Source organism: Phyllostomus discolor, chromosome 1 (assembly GCF_004126475.2).
Source record: "Phyllostomus discolor isolate MPI-MPIP mPhyDis1 chromosome 1, mPhyDis1.pri.v3, whole genome shotgun sequence".
In the NCBI taxonomy this organism is placed as follows: Eukaryota; Metazoa; Chordata; class Mammalia; order Chiroptera; family Phyllostomidae; genus Phyllostomus; species Phyllostomus discolor.
In genome coordinates this window covers 86897172-86917351 of record NC_040903.2, presented here as the reverse complement: position 1 = coordinate 86917351, position 20180 = coordinate 86897172, and positions in this window count along the sequence as shown.

Below are 20180 nucleotides of genomic sequence, written 5' to 3'. Positions count from 1 at the left end.
AGTATAACCTTTAAGTAGAGAAGTTCTTGCTTTTTAAACTTTCCCTTCTTTATTCTTTCTGAATGATTACTAGATACCAGATATTAAGATTTTTATTGAACAGATTTGTGCGTAAGAAAAGAAAAGCCATGGTAATCTCCTTTATGTGTATATTTTTGAAATTGCTGCTGCATAGATTAAATTTTATATCCAAGCTTAGAGGTAAAAAGCAAGCTAGTAACATGATTGTTCTCTGTCTGGCCTGGTCACAGCCTACTGCAGGAAGTTCATTCAAATACAGGCTCTTCAATATTTCTGGAAGAAAATAAAAGCTTTTTCTCTTGTTCACATAAATAATACCATGCCATTGCATCTTTATTAATCCTGGCTTTGTGAAATGAAGTTTTAAAATCTACTAAGCATCCTCTAATTCAAAAAACTGTTCTAGGAGAAAGAGATAAGAACTGTTTTATTATCAAAGACCATGTGCCTATATACAACCTGTTTTCCATCTGTCTTTCATTGCTTCATTGGCATAATGCTTGTTTTCAATATAAATGAGTACAATTTTATAACTTCTCTATACCAGTCATTCCTCTGACTGATGTCGGTGACCAGCTGTCTGAGAACCTATTATCCAAGGTTGGTTACTGCATGCCACATGCCATCTTCTTCCTAATATTATGTAAATTTACAATATTCTCTGTGAATCCCTTAATCGCTTCACTATTCCATGTTTCTAAGCAGTCTGTACCTGCTGGCTTCTGAAAGGAGCCTTTGCTCACATATCTGCAGTACAGTTAAAAAGACCTAGATTTTTATACTATCATTGATGGTGTCACACAGATTGTGGTAAAACTTGGACGCTGCTTTGAAATGGGATTTTTGAAGGCCTTGTCAGTGGCAGTGTTTAATGTGAATTTACTTGCTATTTTTTCCTGAAAGTCTACAACTGTAAAATATTAACCATTGATATTCTACTATGTGCAGCAGTACTTTGTTCTGGGTGCTTTGAGAGATATCAAAGACAAAAATAAAATAAAAACTAAGATAACATTTTTGCCCCATTAATTTATCCTGCTCATGACTTAATTGGGTAGAATATAGTAGGCATTTCCCCTTTTTGCCCTCATACCACCTCCAGCATTTGCAGCCTCTTCTACCTCATGAAATTGCTTATATGTCCCACTGAAGATCCTTCTCTCCCAGCTTGTCTAGGCCTGGCCCTTGACCCACCTCTGACAAGCAGATGCACATGCTCAGTCATGACAGAAAAACATGCAGAATGCATTCTAGTGAGGCAAGGCAGCTGCATCCTCTTAGAAAGAAGCAACAGGCAACAGCGGTGGGGCTGTAGCGTGAGCACCTAATGGCTAGCATGGTTGGGGTTGGTGGGATTACATAGGTATCTGCCTCATTTGTGGGTAGATGGGTGGTAGCTGTGATGTCTGCATGAAACCAGTTCTAAGACATGACATGAATTGGGGTACTTCTCTGGTTGGGAAGTCTCTGTGATTAGTTGTTGAGCTTTGTTGATTCTGTGAGTTACTCAAAATATTTAATGTAGTGAGAATTATTCTATTAATTATAACTAAGGCTAAAACAATCATATCTTTAATGAATAACAAAAGAAAGTAAATCTAAATTTTTGGATAGACAATTAAATGTAATGGGATGGAGACAGATAAGGGCTCAAAAAGATAGGAGAGATTTACAGACGAGGTAGATGTTGACCTCTGGAGTTTTAATTCATTCAACGAAACTATAAGCCAGCAATTTTCAACCTTTTCCATCTCATGACTTACATGAACTAATTACTAAAATCCTGTGGCACACCAAAATACACATTATATTTTTTTCAGACATGACAAAAATTAGTTATAATTTTGATTCATTTATACCAGATAGTTATTGTTGTGTTGGCTGTTGTCATTTTTGTATCTGATCATCTCCTAGGTGTGTCCAAATATTTGGCATCTCTGGAACACACTGGAAGAAGAAGAGCTGTCTTGGGCCATATATTAAATACACAAACACTGATGAAAACTGATGAACAAAAAAATGGTTTTAAGTAGATTTATGATTGTGTGTTGGGACACATTCATAGTCATCCAGGGCCATGGGTTGGACACCCCTGACAGAAAAAGAGGTTATTGCTCCTGACTAAATAGTCAGGTATTGCATGCTTGCAAAATTCTGGTGGCATACTGATTGAAAATTGCTGCTATAAGCGGTTGATGTATACCAGATATGGTATTAAGTGCATGGGATAAAGAAAGGTGAGCCAGCATGACGCAATTCCTGCCTTCATGAAGCTTACAGTCCAGTGAACAAGAATTCAGTCTTCATTACAACAGCTGTGACAACAGCTCTGTTGGAGGGATAAGAGGGTGCAACATGAACTTATATTGGGGACACTTAGGTATTCAAGAGCAGTCAGGTGAGGCTTCCCTGAGGAGTGACTTTGAGAAAAACCTGAACAATGCATACACCGCAGTTAACTGCTGGAAGAGGGTCCTTAGGTGAACAACATCCAGATAAAGACATCAGGATTTGTAAAAAGTTTCACAGTGAGATTGAATATGGCACATTTTAAACACTACAGAATGGTCTGTATTGTTGAAATAGAGAATACGGGAGTGGAAAATGGCTGAGATAATCTGTAAAAGAACCAAATATTTTTCTTTTATATTTAACTTTGATGGTTAGAGAGAGTTTACTGAGGTTAGTGCTTATGAAAAGTAAAATCGATGCTGAGAATAATATGCAACGTTATGGTGCCAGTATTATTCTTTGTGAATAAAGATGAATAATCTTTATTATTCTGCTGGTCCTTCAATGTACCCTTTGCTCTATGTAATCTTGAAACATGGCTTTCTATGGGCTTATGTCTGGGTAAAGAATTGATATTATCTGAAGTTGAATCATTATAAACAATTCTGAGTCAAAGTAGTACAATTTTGTGGAAATGACAGATACCTTATACCTGCTTTTAGAATGGATGGAATACTGACTAGCAAGGTTTGAGAATGTAAATTTTCTTATCTTGAAATGGCTGGGTGTCTGTACAATTTGTGTGATAGTGTACTGGATGAGGAGAGGGCTAGTAGCGGTGTCCAAAGGGATGAAGAGAAATAGACATATGATACATTTTGGAGGATAGGGTCATTGATTAAAGGGATAAGTGGAGTGAAGAAGGGGGTGCAATAAAGATGTTGCTTCTTCAGGGGCTGGAAAGAAGTATTCAAGTCATGAAAGGCAGGAACCTACGTGCAAGATTATTCTATGCAGCAAAACTATCATTTAGAATGGAAAGGCAGATGAAGTGCTTCCCAGATAAGGTCAAGTTAAAGGAGATCAGCATCACCAAGCCCTTATTATAGGAAATGTTAAAGGGACTTATCTAAGAAGAGGAAGATCAAAAATATGAACAGTATAATGACAACAAACTCACAACTATCAACAGCTGAACTTAAAAAAGAAAACAAACTAAGCAAACAACTAGAACAGGATTGGAATCACAGAAATGGAGATACATGGAGGGTTATCTGTGGGGGAGGGGAAGGGGGACAAAAGGGGAAAATGTGAGGCAGACACCGGCCCACAGTGTCCGCAGTGTTACAGATGAGACAAAATAAATTCACATGGACTACCGAGTCCTGGGAAGGAAAAGGGGTGGTGAGACTTCTCTCTCAAGGGGAGAGCAAGCATTGGAGTGCCTTGGCCACCCTCTCAAGAGGAGAGCACCCTGATCTTTGCCTTAAGAAGCTTTTATTGGATTCAATTTGCATAGGAATATAAGGTGTATAGGTAAAGCTAATAAGTTTTAATTAATCATTTTCAGGCAGTAAGGATCAAACAGTAGATAACATACAAAGAACTCTGAGGGCCTATTTTGAGTCAGGGTCAGATAAATGGCCATAAAACCTTGGGGAACCAACTCACTTCCTGCTTGGACCCTTATCATTTAATTGAGAGCACTCTAAACAAAGCAGGCTTCACAGGATTTTATATACTCTTTCTTAGGCCTGATCGCCCTAGGGAACCCGCCCTTTCCAGCACAGGGCTGCACCCACCACTGGCATTGTTTCAGGCTTAAGTCAGGCAGGGGAAGTAAAGTAGCCAGGAGATTAGGAGACTCCTAGCAGACAGAATGAGGATTCAGACTATGTCAAAGCCAAGGGGTGAGGGTCCATCACCCCTTTTCTGTAGCCCCTAAGTCCTTCCCTGGGAGCCCTGTGGTCATGGCTGTCTTAGGTCATCCCTCCCTTGAGGAATCTTACCTGTCATTGGCTAACTGATCAAGCATTGGGGGCCAGGCAGGGTAAAGTAAAAGAGGCAGAGGCAGTGCTCCTGCCAGGGAGATAAGGTTTGTCTCCTTAGTGGCTTATGGTCTGTAGGTCACTCACTCAGGCTTAGGGAGCCACTAAGCCATTAAGGAGCCATGGTCGGGGGAGGCAGTGGTGGTTACAGCTCCTGAAACCAGGCAGGGCAGCTCCCAACAAAATGTACAGGGAATAAGTAGCATAAATGGTAGATAGAAAATAGACGGGGTAGGTTAAAAATAGTATGGGAAATGTAGAAGCCAAGGAACTTATATGTATGACCCATGGACATAAACTAAAGGGCAGGGGGGATGTGGGTAGGAGGGGGTGTGTAGGGAGAGGGAATAAAGGGGGAACATAAGACAACTATAATAGCATAATCAATAAAATATATTTAAAAAGATGTTGCTTTTTCATTAGAAAGACACAGACTTGTGGTTTCTAAGTGGTCTTTCTGTCTACCTGTGATGGATTACCCAGTTGGTACAAATAAATCACACAATGTTTCCATTTATGCATATTTCAGTTTAATTTTAAAAGTGCAGCCCTGGCTGGCGTAGCTCAGTGGATTGAGCGCGGGCTGGGAACCAAAGTGTCCCAGGTTCGATTCCCAGCCAGGGTACATTCCTGGGTTGCAGGCCATAACCCCCAGCAACCACACATTGATGTTTCTCTTTCTCTCTCTCTCTCTCTCTCTCCCTCCCTCCCTAAAAATAAATAAATAAAAATATTAAAAAAAACCACAAAAAAAAACCTTGTTAAAAAAAAGTGCAAATACCTTTAAAAACACAGTAGTAATACATCTGAATCTGTTTCTCTTTTCTGTTGCCTAGAAAAACTTCAGGTGAAAAACTCAGCAAGTGTTCATCTAGTGAGTGTGGCAAAATTTGGGTAACATTTTGGCATATATTTGAAGAGCTGTATGTGATTTACTCATAAAGTATACCAATGAAAAATAATAATTTACATTGATATAACACTTTTTATTTTTTTCCCAAGATCTTCATTCATTATTTCTTCTTATACTCCCCTTGCTCTGTGAAAAACAAAATAACCTGCATTGTACAGGTGAGAGCACATGGGCTCAGGAGGGATTAAAAGCTGTAAGGTCAGGCAGGCTGCAGGCAGCAGAGCGTGGACAGATCTTGGCTTCAAGTCCTCACTCAGAGACAAGAAGAAGAACTAAGCACTTTGTTTCTATTAGGTAATAGTTTTTAGAAGGGCCAGAATACACTGCCACCCCCGAGTCTCCCTTTTGGGATTATTGATTTTAAGTTGGTTCTTGAAAAACAAAAAACTCACGAAGAGCTTCTGAACCTCCTCTTCTGGGCTAAAGGAATTCAGATTGTAAAAAACCTGCTTCAGGAAGGGAACCTTAGCATAATCACCTTAGCATGTATGAATTAGCATTTACAAGATGGACGTGAAGAAATCTAATAAAGTCCGTTTCCCTCAGTGTCCCATTGTTTCTGGATGACTCAGCAAGAGTGCTTTACCATGTTTCTCTTTCTCCTACCTGTGGATTACCTGCTTTCCTTTTGGAATCATAGGCCTCTCCCTACCTTCTGTTTGGACCAGAATGGCATACAAGCCCCAAATACTTGATGAGTCTTGAGTCTCATATCTTATGGCCCTTCTGGCATGTACATCTGTAATAAACTTTGTACATTTTCTCTTGTTAATCTGTTTCTATTAATTTGATTATTAGCCCATGTAGAAGAACTTAGAAGATGGGAGGAAAGTTATTGTTTTTACAGCCCCACAAGATATGTGAACTGCTACCTGAGTAACTTCCACTTAATTATAATTTGGAAGGTCATGATAATTTTCCTTAATATATGTACAAGCTATCTCTTATCAAGCAAAGCAAAATAGAGGGTCAATCAATGTCTGTCAAACATTGTTGAGCAAAGGACAATTTAGGTCAAACAGTTCTGAGCTCTGACTATGAAGTTCAGGTTTCCTATCATGGCCTTATTTTGAATCTTATTCCTTAGGGTTGTTTTTAATTTTGTTTTTTTTTTTTATCTTGGCCTGAATTGACCCTTTAGGCTAGAATTATCTTCTCTGCTTGAGGGTGAGGGCATTTTTTTCTACTATTGTGTGTTTGCCTGAAGAGCTAGTACAACACCAAGTTGATTGTTACTCAAAACTCTTAACAGCACAAAGATGCAAATGTATGAAATATGGCTTTCAGAACCCAGCTTAACTTTAGGAGATAACTTGCTAAAAAATGCTCACAGCAATGGCATAATATTACTCAGCTCTGTGAGGCACTAGCTATAAAGCTATGTCATTAATGGCTCAAAGGACCATATTTGTTTATAGATGGACAATTACAAGTAGCTCTGGGGACTGAAGTTTTGTGAAAATATGCACTTGTCTAGGTCTCCTGATTGCCCTACTTACATAGTACAAGCAGATTTTCTAGGTATAAGGGCCAGAGTACTGATGTAAACAAAATGTGGCTGTTAAGCAAGATCTATTAGTAACTAATGATCACAGTTGGCTCTTGTCAGTTTTAATCAGTTTGAAGAATAACTTAGTGGTGCTTTGATAATCTTATGAAGTAGAATCCCTTGTCCAAAAGCCAATTAATTTTCATTCTCTACAGAATATAATTAAATAACTAATTAAATACAGAATTTAAATATTATTATACATTAATAACTACAACCATACACATACACAAACATACAGCTTACATATGCATATGTTTATTATATAGTTTCTAAATGATGTAAAAGGCTAGTCTACATATGTTATTAAGCTGAGCACTCTAATTTGACAGCCATCAATTTGTCAACCTGAAAATGGGGTAAGAGGGATGAGATGGTGAGTAGAAAAGTAAAGTGCTAGATGCGAGTATGAAAGAGCATCCTACTATAGTATTTCTTTTCCTTTCTTTTTTTTTAATCCTTGCCTGAGGACTCTTTTTTCATTGCTTTTACAGAGAGAGGAAGAGAAAGAGAGAAATATTGATGTGAGAGAGAAGCATGTACTACTTGCCTCCCACACATGCCTGGACAAGGGTTGGGGAATGGAGAATCAAACCACAACCCAGGTATGTGCCCTGACCAGGAATCTAACCACAACCTTTGGTTATGGAATGATGCCCCAACCAACTGAACCACACCAGTCAGGGCACTATAGTATTTCTTAATTGAGATTAGCATGTTCAAGACTTTGAGAGGGACTTTATTTAGGAGAAACAAATTTTATTTTCTTGGATAGAAAATTTTAGAAATAGCATGTATTATGACTGTGTTAACAGAAGTATCTTATTAAGTAAGTACTGTAGGCTTTCTTCAATCACTGAGATACAAGGAAAAATTCCATAACCAGTGAGTTAGAAAGCTTGGGTTTCACTGAAAAATGATTAAATAAGAGGAAGAAGACTGCCAGCTAATGAGCTGACTGGACTTACATGGACATTATCTTTAAAGGCCATGATAGGAAACATGAACTTCATAGAGCTCCGAACTGTTTTGATCTAAAATTAGTGCTCTTGAGTGAATAGTAAGAATTTTTTTCTTGTAACAATTTCAAAAGAAATGAAATAGAGGGAAGAAGTGGGTTCATCAAATGAAAGGTAAATGGTGCAATTGAACACACACACACACACACACACAATTTTCGTCCCTCAAGAGAGGGCAGGAGAGGTTATGAGAAGGGGATAAAAAAGAGGAAAACATTAGTGATCCTCATATTTGTTTTCCAATATTTATTTTTTAACAACCCCAATAAAATTGTTATCTTTATTCATTTTTAAATGGAGTAAATTAATACATGATGGTATATGAGCTATTTTAAAAACATTTAGAATAGCCATCAATGAAGACATTCTTTAGTTTGGAGACTATTGTTTATTCATGAGACATTTTCTTCTTAATATAGTAACTAATGATCACAGTTGTCGTTAGTGCTTCTCCATTCTAGAAGCTCTGATATTACTGCACCACCCACTGTAAGATTTAAAAAAATGAATCTTAATTGAATATGTGTTGAACAACATGAGGTAACTCGATGGAGCTGTAATGCCAGATTCATTTGCAATGATAAACATCATTACTATTTACAGCATTTGTTGAGAAGATGAGGCTGTCATCTTTTTTTATGAACAAATTGACTGAATATGATGTAGGACCCCTGGTTTGGCCTTATTTCCTTAGTTTATTTCCTGTAGTGGCAACAGCTGAACCAAAATTCAGTGCCCAGGATTTCAATGGCAGAATCCATATTCGTGAATGATCTCTTTAATTGTGTGTTCTGCCTGAGAATTCTGCCAAAACACAGGAGGGCAGCACTGGGCTGGGAGAGGACATTCTCCCAAGGATTTTGCTTAGTTTCTCCAGGTTCATGAACTCTTAAGGTTGTTTTTTCTGTGACTGCTTTCCCCATGAGGGTTTTACCCAAGGCAGTCATGCAAGTCTCAAGAGGTACCAGAATAAAAATAAAATTTTCTCATAAAAATGACTTTTTCTGAAAATAGACACTAGTCTGTGTGAGATATTATTTCAGCATCTTATTTTTTTTTAAAGATTTTATTTATTTATTTTTAGAGAGGGAAGGGAGGGAGAGAGAGAGAGAGAGAGGGAGAGAGAGAGAGAGAGAGAGAGAAACATCAATGCATCAATGTGTGGTTGCTGGGGGTTATGGCCTGCAACCCAGGAATGTACCCTGGCTGGGAATCGAACCTGGGACACTTTGGTTCCCAGCCCACGCTCAATCCACTGAGCTATGCCAGCCAGGGCTTTATTTCAGCATCTTATTAAAAGCCAAAAGTTGTATGAACCCCCTTTTGTTTAATAGGTGGTAGCTTTCTATTATATCTGAAACTAAAATTTACAGCTTAGAATATTCTGTGGAAGATAAATATTTCAATACTGTGCTTTATAATGTGGAAGCAAAAGGAGCTGTATGGACAGTAACCTCAGAGGGTGATCTTATCAGAAATTCCTAACTGGGCAGGTCATGGTAGGTAGTCATACACCAGGCATAGGACTCCGTTAGTCAAAGGTTATCTTTGCCTTAAGCAAGCCTTGTCCACTGGCTCTGTGCATCCTGGTTAGTGCACCTTTTAAATGTCTTGCTTCAAACCCCTCTTTCTAAATCTCTTAAGAGAAGACGTCATCTTTAACTATCCCATAATTGCCATCCCACCTTGCTATCTCCCAGTCATGTAATCTTCCTTGTGCTCCCTCCTTAATTCCAAATGCGTAAGAGAAGCTGCAAACTGTCATTTCTATGAAAGACTTTTCTCATTCTGTTGACATTTTTCTTCCAGAGGCACTTTCTATTTTATTAAAATAAATTTTGATAAAAATTTTCTACCAGTTTGGACATTCTTCTGTCTATAATAATATGAAATATGTATTTGGTCTTCTGCACAGAGCTCCTAAAACCCTTGGGGTTTCCCAAGTGATAAAAGCAATAAAGATGTGTTTTGTTATATTAGTGAGGAGCCTTTTGGAATGCATCTAGGATGGGGGCTTGTTGCCAGGAGAACCAACCATGTGATTAGAAGGTTGGAACTTTTGTCCCACTCCCTTGACCTTCTGGAAGGGGAGAGGGGCTGGAGGTTGAGTTCAATTGCCAATTATTTAAGCAATCATGGCTATGGAATGAAACTTCCATAAAAACCAAAAAGTTGGGGTTGAGAGCTTCTGTGTTGGCGAACACCTGGAGATTCAGGGAGAGTGGTACACCTGGAGAAGCCATGGGAACGCCCCACCTTTTCCCCTTAGCTTGCCCTAGGCATCTCTTCCATCTGGCTGATCCTGATTTATATTCTTTTTATAATAAACCTGTGATTTACTAAGCAAAATGTTTCTCTGAATTCTGTGAGCTGCTCTAGCAAAATAATTGAACCTGAGGAGGGGGTCATGGGGATCTCTGGAACGGTCAGAGGTGCAGGTAGCAATCTGGACTAGCGACGGGAACCTGAAGTGGTGGTGTGGGGAGTGGGCTTGTAGACTGAACCTTCGACCACTGGTATTTGATACTGTCTCCAACTAGATGGTTGTCAGAACTGGGTCAAATTGTAGGACACTCAACTGAAGAAGGTTGGTTGTTAGTGTGGGAGATACCTCACTTTTCCACACATTGGAATTAGGCCCAGGAATATAAAAATAAATAGGAGAGACACTAGATATAGAAGATACTGTTATTATTCTCCCCTTGGTTGAAATTCCTAATCTTTAAAAGATCTTGTGAAGCTATGAAGTTTAAAGTGTTGATGAAGTAATGTAGGAACTCATGATTAACTCATCTATCTGATTTGTGAGTCCGAATGATAAAAAGGAAACAGGTAATATCCATATGCCAAGGAACTCCAGTTGCTGATTATTTGCTAACAAACCTGGGGGCATGGAAATTGTTATTATAGGTGGTAAAGCCTTGGTGTAGTGACCTACTACAAGAACCCTGATTCTAGACTCAGGTTTTGAGGAAGTGGAGGACTTGGGGAACTAGGCTTCCATCTGGTCTGTATTCCATGCTGAGGGAGGAGGCTCCTTCCTCAGATAGATTGAAAAACCCTTGGCCTGAAGAAAACAATTTCCACATTCATTCAAGGCAGACATGCTAGTTAGCGTCTGACAAAAACATGCTCATCCGGTGAGTGTATGAAAAAGGCTTATATGAATGTAACTCATTCTGCCCTGGCTGATACCCCCAAATTTACTTTAAACATATCTTGTTGAATTGAAGACACCAGTGGTTCTAAGATTATGCATTATTTAATGCATGATATAGAAAAAGAATAACATAATGATAAGACCCTAGGGTTCAAATAACCTAAAATGCATCTCTATGTCAGAGTAAATGTGCATTTTCAAAAAGAAGAAATACAATTTTGCTAACCTCCTCCATTGCACCTGAAGCCAAGTCTTTCCTAGCTGGGGATGCCTAAACCTCATTGAAGCTTTAAATGAGGTACAACTTGACATGAATGTAGCCATTCTGGGAAAGTAGAATTTCTAGAATGTTTAATAGCAAAAAGGTTTCAGGTAGCATAGAGGATTCTGAGCAGCATATGTGGATTTAAGGAAGAAATAGTAGCTCATTTGGGGGGTTTTATATTATAAATTGAGATCAGTCTTATGCTTTCCAGTGCATGTTTCAGACATATTGACCCTCTCTCCACATAGGAATTGGGTCACATAGGGAAGTTGCTGTGTTATGGAGACTTCCATTCCCCGGCCTTGCATGAGAGTATGCGGATGTATGAGCAAACCATGGCAATCCTTTTTCCTCTCTGATATTTTGTCTGATGATAAAAATTATTGTTTTTGATAAGATGTAAATTGACCTTAGCAATTCTTTCCTTAGGCCCTGTCTAAGAGTTCTCTGCAGGAGGGAGTATCTAGTTCCCCAAGTTTCCCTATTTAGTGTCCATGCTGAGTTTCAATCTTCCTTGATGACATCTGCTTCTGAACATTTGGTAGAAAACTGCCTCTGCCCTCCTGATCAATGTTATTAATTTATGTAACATTATGCTTGAGTGCCTTCTGTTTTCAGGCACTATTATATTATGAAACATGACATATAGGCATTACTACTACAAGTAATGACTCTGTTTGAGCAAAGACGTGAAGAAAGCATGGGAGTGAGCCATGTGGATTTCTAATGGAAGCAGGTCCCTGGGGGGGAACAGCAAGGGTGTAGACTTTGCAGCAGGAACATGCACCTTGTGTCTGAGGGACAAGGTGGTGAGGAACAGGCTGGAGTGGCTGGAGTAGGGTGAAGAGGAAGAGAGCAGTAGGACTTTAGAGCAGAGAAGTTGAGGAGAGGATAGGCCAGTGTAAAAGATTTTGGTGTTTACTCTGAGTGAGATGGAAAGACACTGAAGGGGTTTGTATAAATGTGTAACACGCTCTCACTTCATTTTAAAAAGATTTTTTACATGTGGAGGATAAAAACACTGTAACATGGAAAGGTGGAAGCAATGAGAACACTCAGGAGACCAGCACAGTAATCAAAGGCAGGTCATGGTGGCTTGTGCAGGGGCCGGTGGTGTAGGTGGCAAAGGGAGTCAGGCCCAGGGCATGTTTCGTAGGGAGAGCTGCCAAGTTTAGATTGACTACGGGACGGAGGATGGAGAAGGATGACTCAATGAAGTTTGGCCTGAGTAGCCTGGACAATAAAGTTGCCATTGACTGAGATGGGAAAACAACATTTGAATGGTTTGAAAGTGGTTTGAAGAAGCAAATTAAGAGTTCAGTTTTGAACAGTAAATTGGAGATTCTTCGGTGATATTCAAATGATGCTTTCTTCTGTTTAATGCTATAGGAGGATCTTACAGAATGACTAATATGTAGAGTGTAAGATTTATTACTCTAATTAACCTTTCAATGGTCATATTCTACACATTTAGAGAGTGCAAGAGGGTGAGCTTGACACTAGATACCTCCCACCGTGTACATAGGCTGTAAGAGACTGACCTTCGGTGATGGCTTTGTGAATGAGAGTGAGGCATCAATACTGAGTATACAATTTGTTCATATCATCCTGTTGGCCATGATACCAGTTTCCATGAAAGGCACACACACACACACACACACACACACACACACATACACCATTCATTACTTTCAGTTAGTAGTAGTTTCTTATATGTCTCATCTTGTTAATACCTGTTTTATGGTATTGTCACTCTTTTCTATTTTAATCAACTATTCTGAATTATGTTGAGTTGTTAACTATATTCAAGTTTTGTTCTACATTTAAATATATGAATACATATTAATAATTTATTTTTATGTTATTGGCATCACATTGCTTTTTAGAAAAATAGACTGATCAGAGCATATACTGTAATTACCTATTGTCCAGGCCTAAAGAAAGTCTTGGAACATTTAGCTTTCTTTCTACAAGTTCCTTTGTGACAGAATCTAAGTTGCAGATACAGTGCCAATGGGACAATTAATGAGTAGTCCAGGCATTTTAAATAGAAGCAAGGCTTCTACAGTAGACATGCAATAATGAAGTGTTATCAGGTAAGATGCAGGCAAAAAAAGTGGTAGGGCTCATGCATATTTATGATGATGATGTATTAGTAATTAGTAACTATGATGATAATTTATTAGTAATTAGTAATTATTACATGATAAAATTTTAAGGCTCTAATTTTGCATCCATAATCTTTTGAAGGTCATCTATTAACTCTTAATTAAATTCTGGTTCTACAACTGGAATTACTTTGTTAGCATTATTGGATTTTCATTTTAAAATTTGTTGTTTTGCTGAGATTCTCTTTACTAGTTCTGATTATAAGAAAAAATGCCATTGTTTTCTGCTCAGTTCCCTTCTTAATATCTCTAACAATTTTATTTGGTGGAGATAAAAAGTAAAACATTCAGAAGCAAAATGACATAAGTACATTAAACATGAAAACTTGGCCAGGACTAAGAGTTCTGGCAGTATTTTATCTTTGGAAATGAGAACTTTTGTTGGAGTAGAGGTTGCAAACTTTTTTCAAAGGTAAATACGGCTCATTCGCATGTTAAGAAAATTTTATTCAAACTTTTCAGATGTGTATTTGATATTAATTTTTTTCATTGGTAGAGCTGCTTTCTGTGTTTCCAAACAGTTGTCCAGAGAACATTATGTTGATGGCAAGACTGTCTGAGATGCAGCAACCTGTAAAGCTGCCTCATGCTGCTACCAGAGGCTTTTCAAAAGTGCTAAGTGCATATTCCCATATCATTAGGAGAGTTGTTTTACTCTGTAGATACATACCTACGACCTCAAAAATGTTACTACTAAATTGATTTTAGTTTTTTAAGATGAATATTGATTGAATAATGCATAATTTTTTGTAAAACATGAATATATTTTTAAAATTGATACAAAAACACCTAACTTAAGACATAAAACATTACCTTTTCTAACTTTGAATGTTATGTCTGATCTTCGTCCCCAATCTCATACGTCTTCCTCAATTCTCAGAGGAAATTAGCATATTCAATTTGGTTGACCCCCCTCCCATTTCTTCTTAAACTTACTTGGTTATTTATTTAAATTTATTTATATATCAGGAACATCATCCTGAGATTTGCCCTTGATATTATGTGTACCTATAATTCATCAATTCATTCATTTACATTGCTCTTTGGTATTCTGTTACATAAATACAACATGACTTAATTATACATGTATATTAACCAGGAACATAAGGTTAATTTCTGTCACAATCTCAGCAACACAGTTGTTAAATATAATAAAGGTTATTCATCTCTCATTTCATAATCTGATACGGATTAGTCTGTGAATATGGTAAGGGAGAAGAGCCTGAGGAATGCCTGCCTCACATAGTCATTCAAAGATCTATCACAATTTATTCTGAGATGGCTTGAAAGCCTCTCATACTCTGTACTCTATGTGGCTTGAAAGTTACACCTGCATCACCCAGTAAGCAGAGAGAGAAAAAAGGAGTGTAGAGAAGGCCTGCTTGCTTTTAATTGCTCAAAATATACAATTTGTACTCACTCTCCTTAATGAGAAATAATAAAAGGTCTTTAATTTTTTTTAAATTTTAATTGTTCAAGTACAGTTTTCTGCCTTTTACTCCCACCCCAGTCCACTCCCCCAGCCCTCCCTACCTCCCTCCCATTTCCACCCCCACCTTGTTTTTGTCCATGTGTCCTTTATACTTGTTCCTGCAAACCCTTCCCCTTTTCCTCTGAAATTCCCTCCCCTTTGGTCACTGTCAGCCTGTTCTCAATTTCAGTGTCTTTGGTTATATTTTTCTTGTTTGTTTTGTTGATTAGGTTCTTGTTAAAGGTGAGATCATATGGTATTTGTCTTTCACCACCTGGCTTATTTCGCTTAGCATAATGCTTCGAAAAGGTCTCTTTTTGATGCAAGGAGATTTTTTGTGCTCCGAGGGAACAGAAATCATTTAAGGAACATGTAGCATTATTTCTTTTATAGACTTCTAGTCACTAGATATATATTTTATTTTTACTCTCACATTCACATTTTCTCCATCAGAGGCAATCTAAGTTTTTATCAAAGTTAGAAATCCACATCCTTATTCTATTTTTTTCATAAGGCTGAGTCTTAGAGGATTTTGGTCCCTCAACAACTTTCTCTATGTTATGTCTTACTGTTTCTAGAAGTGACCAGATTTTCCAGTTCTTCAAGGCCCCACATTTGTTGATTTTATCTATTCCCTTGCAAGTGAGCAAATTCTCTCCTGGTCTTATTTATTTCTCATAACACTTAGCTGCCTTCCTATAATGGTAGCCAATGCACACTATTTATTTTATTTTCTCCAACCACTTCCACTGTGTGTGACTTTCCTCAATATTCAACATCCAGCTGCTCAGCTAATGATCTATATTTAAGGATTTGTTAAGATGACATCTTATTTCAAAGTAAAAATTACTATGTTAGTCAGAATGAGCTAATTGTTACCAAAACAAGTAATATGAAAACCTCTGTGGCTTAATATGCTTATTTTTTTACTGACATCTCAATCTAAGTGGATGCCTGGTAGACAACCTTCCCTGTGGCAGTACAAGGGATCAGCTTCTCATTTCTGCAGCACTGCTGCCTTTAACATCGCACGCATGTAGAATGGGAAGAGAACGTGGAAGATTCTATGTGAGTTATTGATAATTTTTTTACCATTTGCATCCCACAGTGCTTATATAGCACAGAAAATCTTTATGGTAAATATCAAGTGTTTCCCTCTGGGAAGTGGCTTTTTGTTACAGAAAAAAAGGGTGTTCGGCTGCTTGTCTCCACAAAAGGCAAACCCAAAAGGCAGAGGTTGGTGAGAAAGGAAAGAGGCTTTTATTAAGGTGCTGAATGATCTGGAGAATGGGGGACTCCCCATATCAAACCTCATCTCCTCCATAAAACCTGAAGCCCTGCCATCCTCAGCAAGGCAAGAAGAAAAGCTAGTGCCCAGAGTTCTTGCTCCATTTTGAAGTACTGTCTTATGGAGCCTACAGGCAGCTGCTAAGCCCTCATCCAGGTAGCTTAGCTTGTTCCTAGCTGCTGTTTCAGGCTCCCTCCTGGAGGCTGTGTGTGGAGTTGGTGCGACTATGGCCATGTGGCTGCTAGGGCTGCAAAGTTGTGTCCCCCCTGACTAGTGATTGTGCAAATGCACCAATGAATGTTCCACCAGGTCAGCAAGAGAGAGAATTTTGCTCCTGGAGGTCATGGGCCACGTGACTGCCAAAGCCAGTAGTGTATGGACAGGCTGGTGCGCTTCGGAGTTCAGGTCCCTGGCAGTGAGTGAGGGGCTAGAGAGTTTCTTTGTTCCCCTGGGTCTATATCAGATCTGGTGTGGGATGCATCAGGTCCTTTCTCATGCTTTGGGGTGGGTCCACCTCCGAACCAATCCCTTGTCTCCCCAGGCTAGACTTACAGGCCTCTTGAGCCAGCACCTCTCCCTCCCACCATTCTGACTTCCATTGTGCATGTGCCTGCCTTTCCCTGGTCCCACCTCCAATCTGGTACCAGAAGCGGGCAGGACAGCTTTCTCCCTTTATCTATTTATCTTGCTAGCTTTGCCTGTGCTCAATGTTAGAACCTTTACCTGCTATCACCTTGGAGGGGGGTGGGGAGACTAGCTTGGCAGCTCAGCCAACTCCGCCTCTCATGCCCTAGTCCCTCATGTAGTGAATTACCAACGCTTGGAGACTATTGACAGAGAACCACCAAACCAAAGGCCCAAGTAAAGACACCCTGGAAATACTGCACAGCACAAGGCACTGGTGCTTGGTTAGTTGACAAGATGCAGCCTCACAGACCTGTGGAAGTGCAGCCCGGCACCGAAACTCAAAGCCCTCGCCATGGCCCCAGGTGATTCACTAAGGTATTCTTTGCTGCATGCCATGCCCTCAGTACCCGAACCTCTAACTTCTGTCCTCGAGGAGCGTAGCTCCATGCACAAGCAGCTCGCAGGACCCATTCCCATGGCCCGGCTCTATTCTGTGCCACCCTGCTCACCCCCACAGGTGGATGCTCTCCCCGCCGGCCCTCGGCCCACTCCTAGTGGTCCAGACAGGCTGTTTATCAGTATCATTGTGAATAGTTTAAACTTGCATTCTTTGTTCTTTTGCTTATTTGCTTGTTTCAAGATTTCTGGGGGAAACATTATATCCCTTTTGAATAAAGGAAAAATATAATTGAATAACATGCCTCAGAAATAAAGGAACAAATTTTACCATGAACTAAGGGTTAAATACTAAACTGGTTAGAAAGGTACATCTGGAAAAAAGCTTTTGACTTAAAGATATTTTAGGTACAAAGTTCTTGTAGCTCTTAACCAAGGCAATGTTGGTCTCTGATTGATCTCAGGCTTTAAAAAGAGGCATCGGAAGATAGGAACAGAGATAATGCCTTCTGTTACCATCACATTACGCCTTTGTATACCAGATGTTTAACTAATCTGCTCTGTGCATTCTTGAATCCTTTGTTTCTATGTTTCTTAGAGAAACTTCACACTTGGTTCAATAAGTCTTCATTTCAATTAAAAAAATTTTAATGCCCATTGTAAGCTTATCATAGTGTGAATTAAAATAGACGCTTAGGACATGTGTCTTCTGAAGTCCCATGCAAAATGAATACCATTATAGGTGGGGTGGTGAAGAAAGAAAGCAACTGAGTATGAAAAATCCTATGGGAAAATTAACATTTAAATGAAAAGTTACAGGTGTAGAAGAATTCTCCTGTTTTAGGATTTTAAAATATGTGTCTTGATTCCCTTTTCATTTGGCTTCATATTTCTCAAACATTTTATTTTTATTGGCAGTCCACAAAAATAGGTAGCCCATGTAGTGACATCAGAAATCAGCTTACACTTTGGCAGGTATTGAGCACATTTTGTTGTTCTTAGCATTGGTCAGTGTAGACCATGTCCTTTATGACTTGACCACTTGTCAGAGAGGGTAGCTGAAGAAAGAAATGATTTTATGTATTTATAATGTTTTGTATAGGGGCATGGGAGGATGCAGGAGACCTTGAACCTGTGATTCAAATATGCCCCAATCTCACTTCATTCCTCTGAGGCAGTTGTGCTTGTCCTGTTATCTAGGGGAGTCTGTCAGGGCTTGCACCCAGATCTAAACTCAGAAAAAAAAGGTTCAGCTACAAGAAATAGGAAGAAGTTCAGAAATAAGGACACTCTCCAGATGGTGAGTTTACCATACTTAATAAACACTTTCTTTCAAATATTTATTAAAAGTGTGCCCTGGCTGGTGTGGCTCAGTGGGTTGAGGGCTGGTGTGTGACCTGAAAGGTTGCTGGTTCAGTTCCCAATCAGGGCACATGCCTGGGTTGTGGATCAGGTCCCCAGTCGGGGTCCTGTAAGAGGCAACTGATTGATATTTCTCTCTCTTTTTCCCTCCCTTCCCCTCTCTTTAAAAATAAATACAGTCTTAAGAAAAACAAGCTCTAAGATCTGAAAATATTATTAAAAAATAAAATAACAGTGCTAAGCAAAGTATAATGGAGATTATGCATATATATGGATTTCAAGTAGAGATGTCTATTCTTTTTATGATGTCAATTGTAGCTGAATAAAACAGGATGAAACTATTAAGATAAATGACAAATATGGGGATAAATCATGAAAAGTTTCATAATAAAGCATATGAATGTGAAATTAATTTAGCTCTGCTGGCTATACCAAGCCTGTTATGAGAGAATAACTTTCTCTCTCTGAGACTAGAAACACGAGACAGGTGATTCTGATCCTGACAGCAGTTTCACAATGAGGTACCCAACTGTTAAGAGGATAACGTTACAGGGTATGACTTGAAAACTAAGACTATTTCAGCTAGCTACATGGATACTGTTTCATAGCTTTCTTGTTTTTCTTACAGCAATAAAAAGTCTTCAACATTTCTCTCTTAGAACCCTTTGCAAATCTGATGAAAGTTATGTAGTTCCTCTCCAGGAATATGCATAGTATTTTATGTAAAATTATCCCAAATTATTCCAAATACCAAAAAGATAGAATTATATTAGTTATAGTTATTTATACTGAATGGCATGTTGTGTGCAGAAATGCCTCATAAATTGTGAAATGTCTTTTAAATGTTTTTATTTTTATGTTGATGTTGGGAAACCGAAGCCCCTGAAGGTCATAGTGAGAAAAAGGATTCATCAGACTTTTGTATAAAAAATAGGATTTACACACTCACAGAGACTCCTAAAATAAACCTCATCTATGGCAGTAGTTTATGGAATTGTTAACTTTACAAAGACTTGACAGATACTTTCTGAATGACAGCATAAATTGACATTTAGCAGACACCTTGGTTGAATATAAAGCTTAAGAAAACCAATTGTAAAGATATAGTGGAAAAATACAGTTTAGCCACAGAATATAGGTGGGTCCATGTTCTCACAAGGAAATTGTTTCAAAACACAATAGTCATCCAGGGAAAAATAGGTCAAAACTCCCAGGAACTTTCACACATGGTAAAATGTGTTATAGTAGATTTTCTAAGAACAGTGTTAAAAATCTAACCTTGTATACACCAAGTCACCAACAAAAAGAACACTCAAATTAATTACAGGAAATATACATATCTATATGTATAAGTTTTCTAGGATTGCCATAATAAATCACTACGAATTTGTTAACTTACAACAACAGAAATTTATTCTTTCACAGTTCTGGAGGCTAGAAGTCCAAAATTAGTGTGTCCACAGGATCAGCCTCCCTCTGAAGGCTCTAGAGCAGACCTCTTTCTTGCCTCTTCCTAGTTTCTCGTGGCTTCCAGCAATCATGGGTGGTGCTGGGCTTGTAGCTGTATCACTCATCTCTGCCCCCGTCTTCACACGATCTTCTTTGTATCCCTCAGTGTCTTCTTTTCTGTCTCCTTATAACAGGTCCACACTAATTTGGGA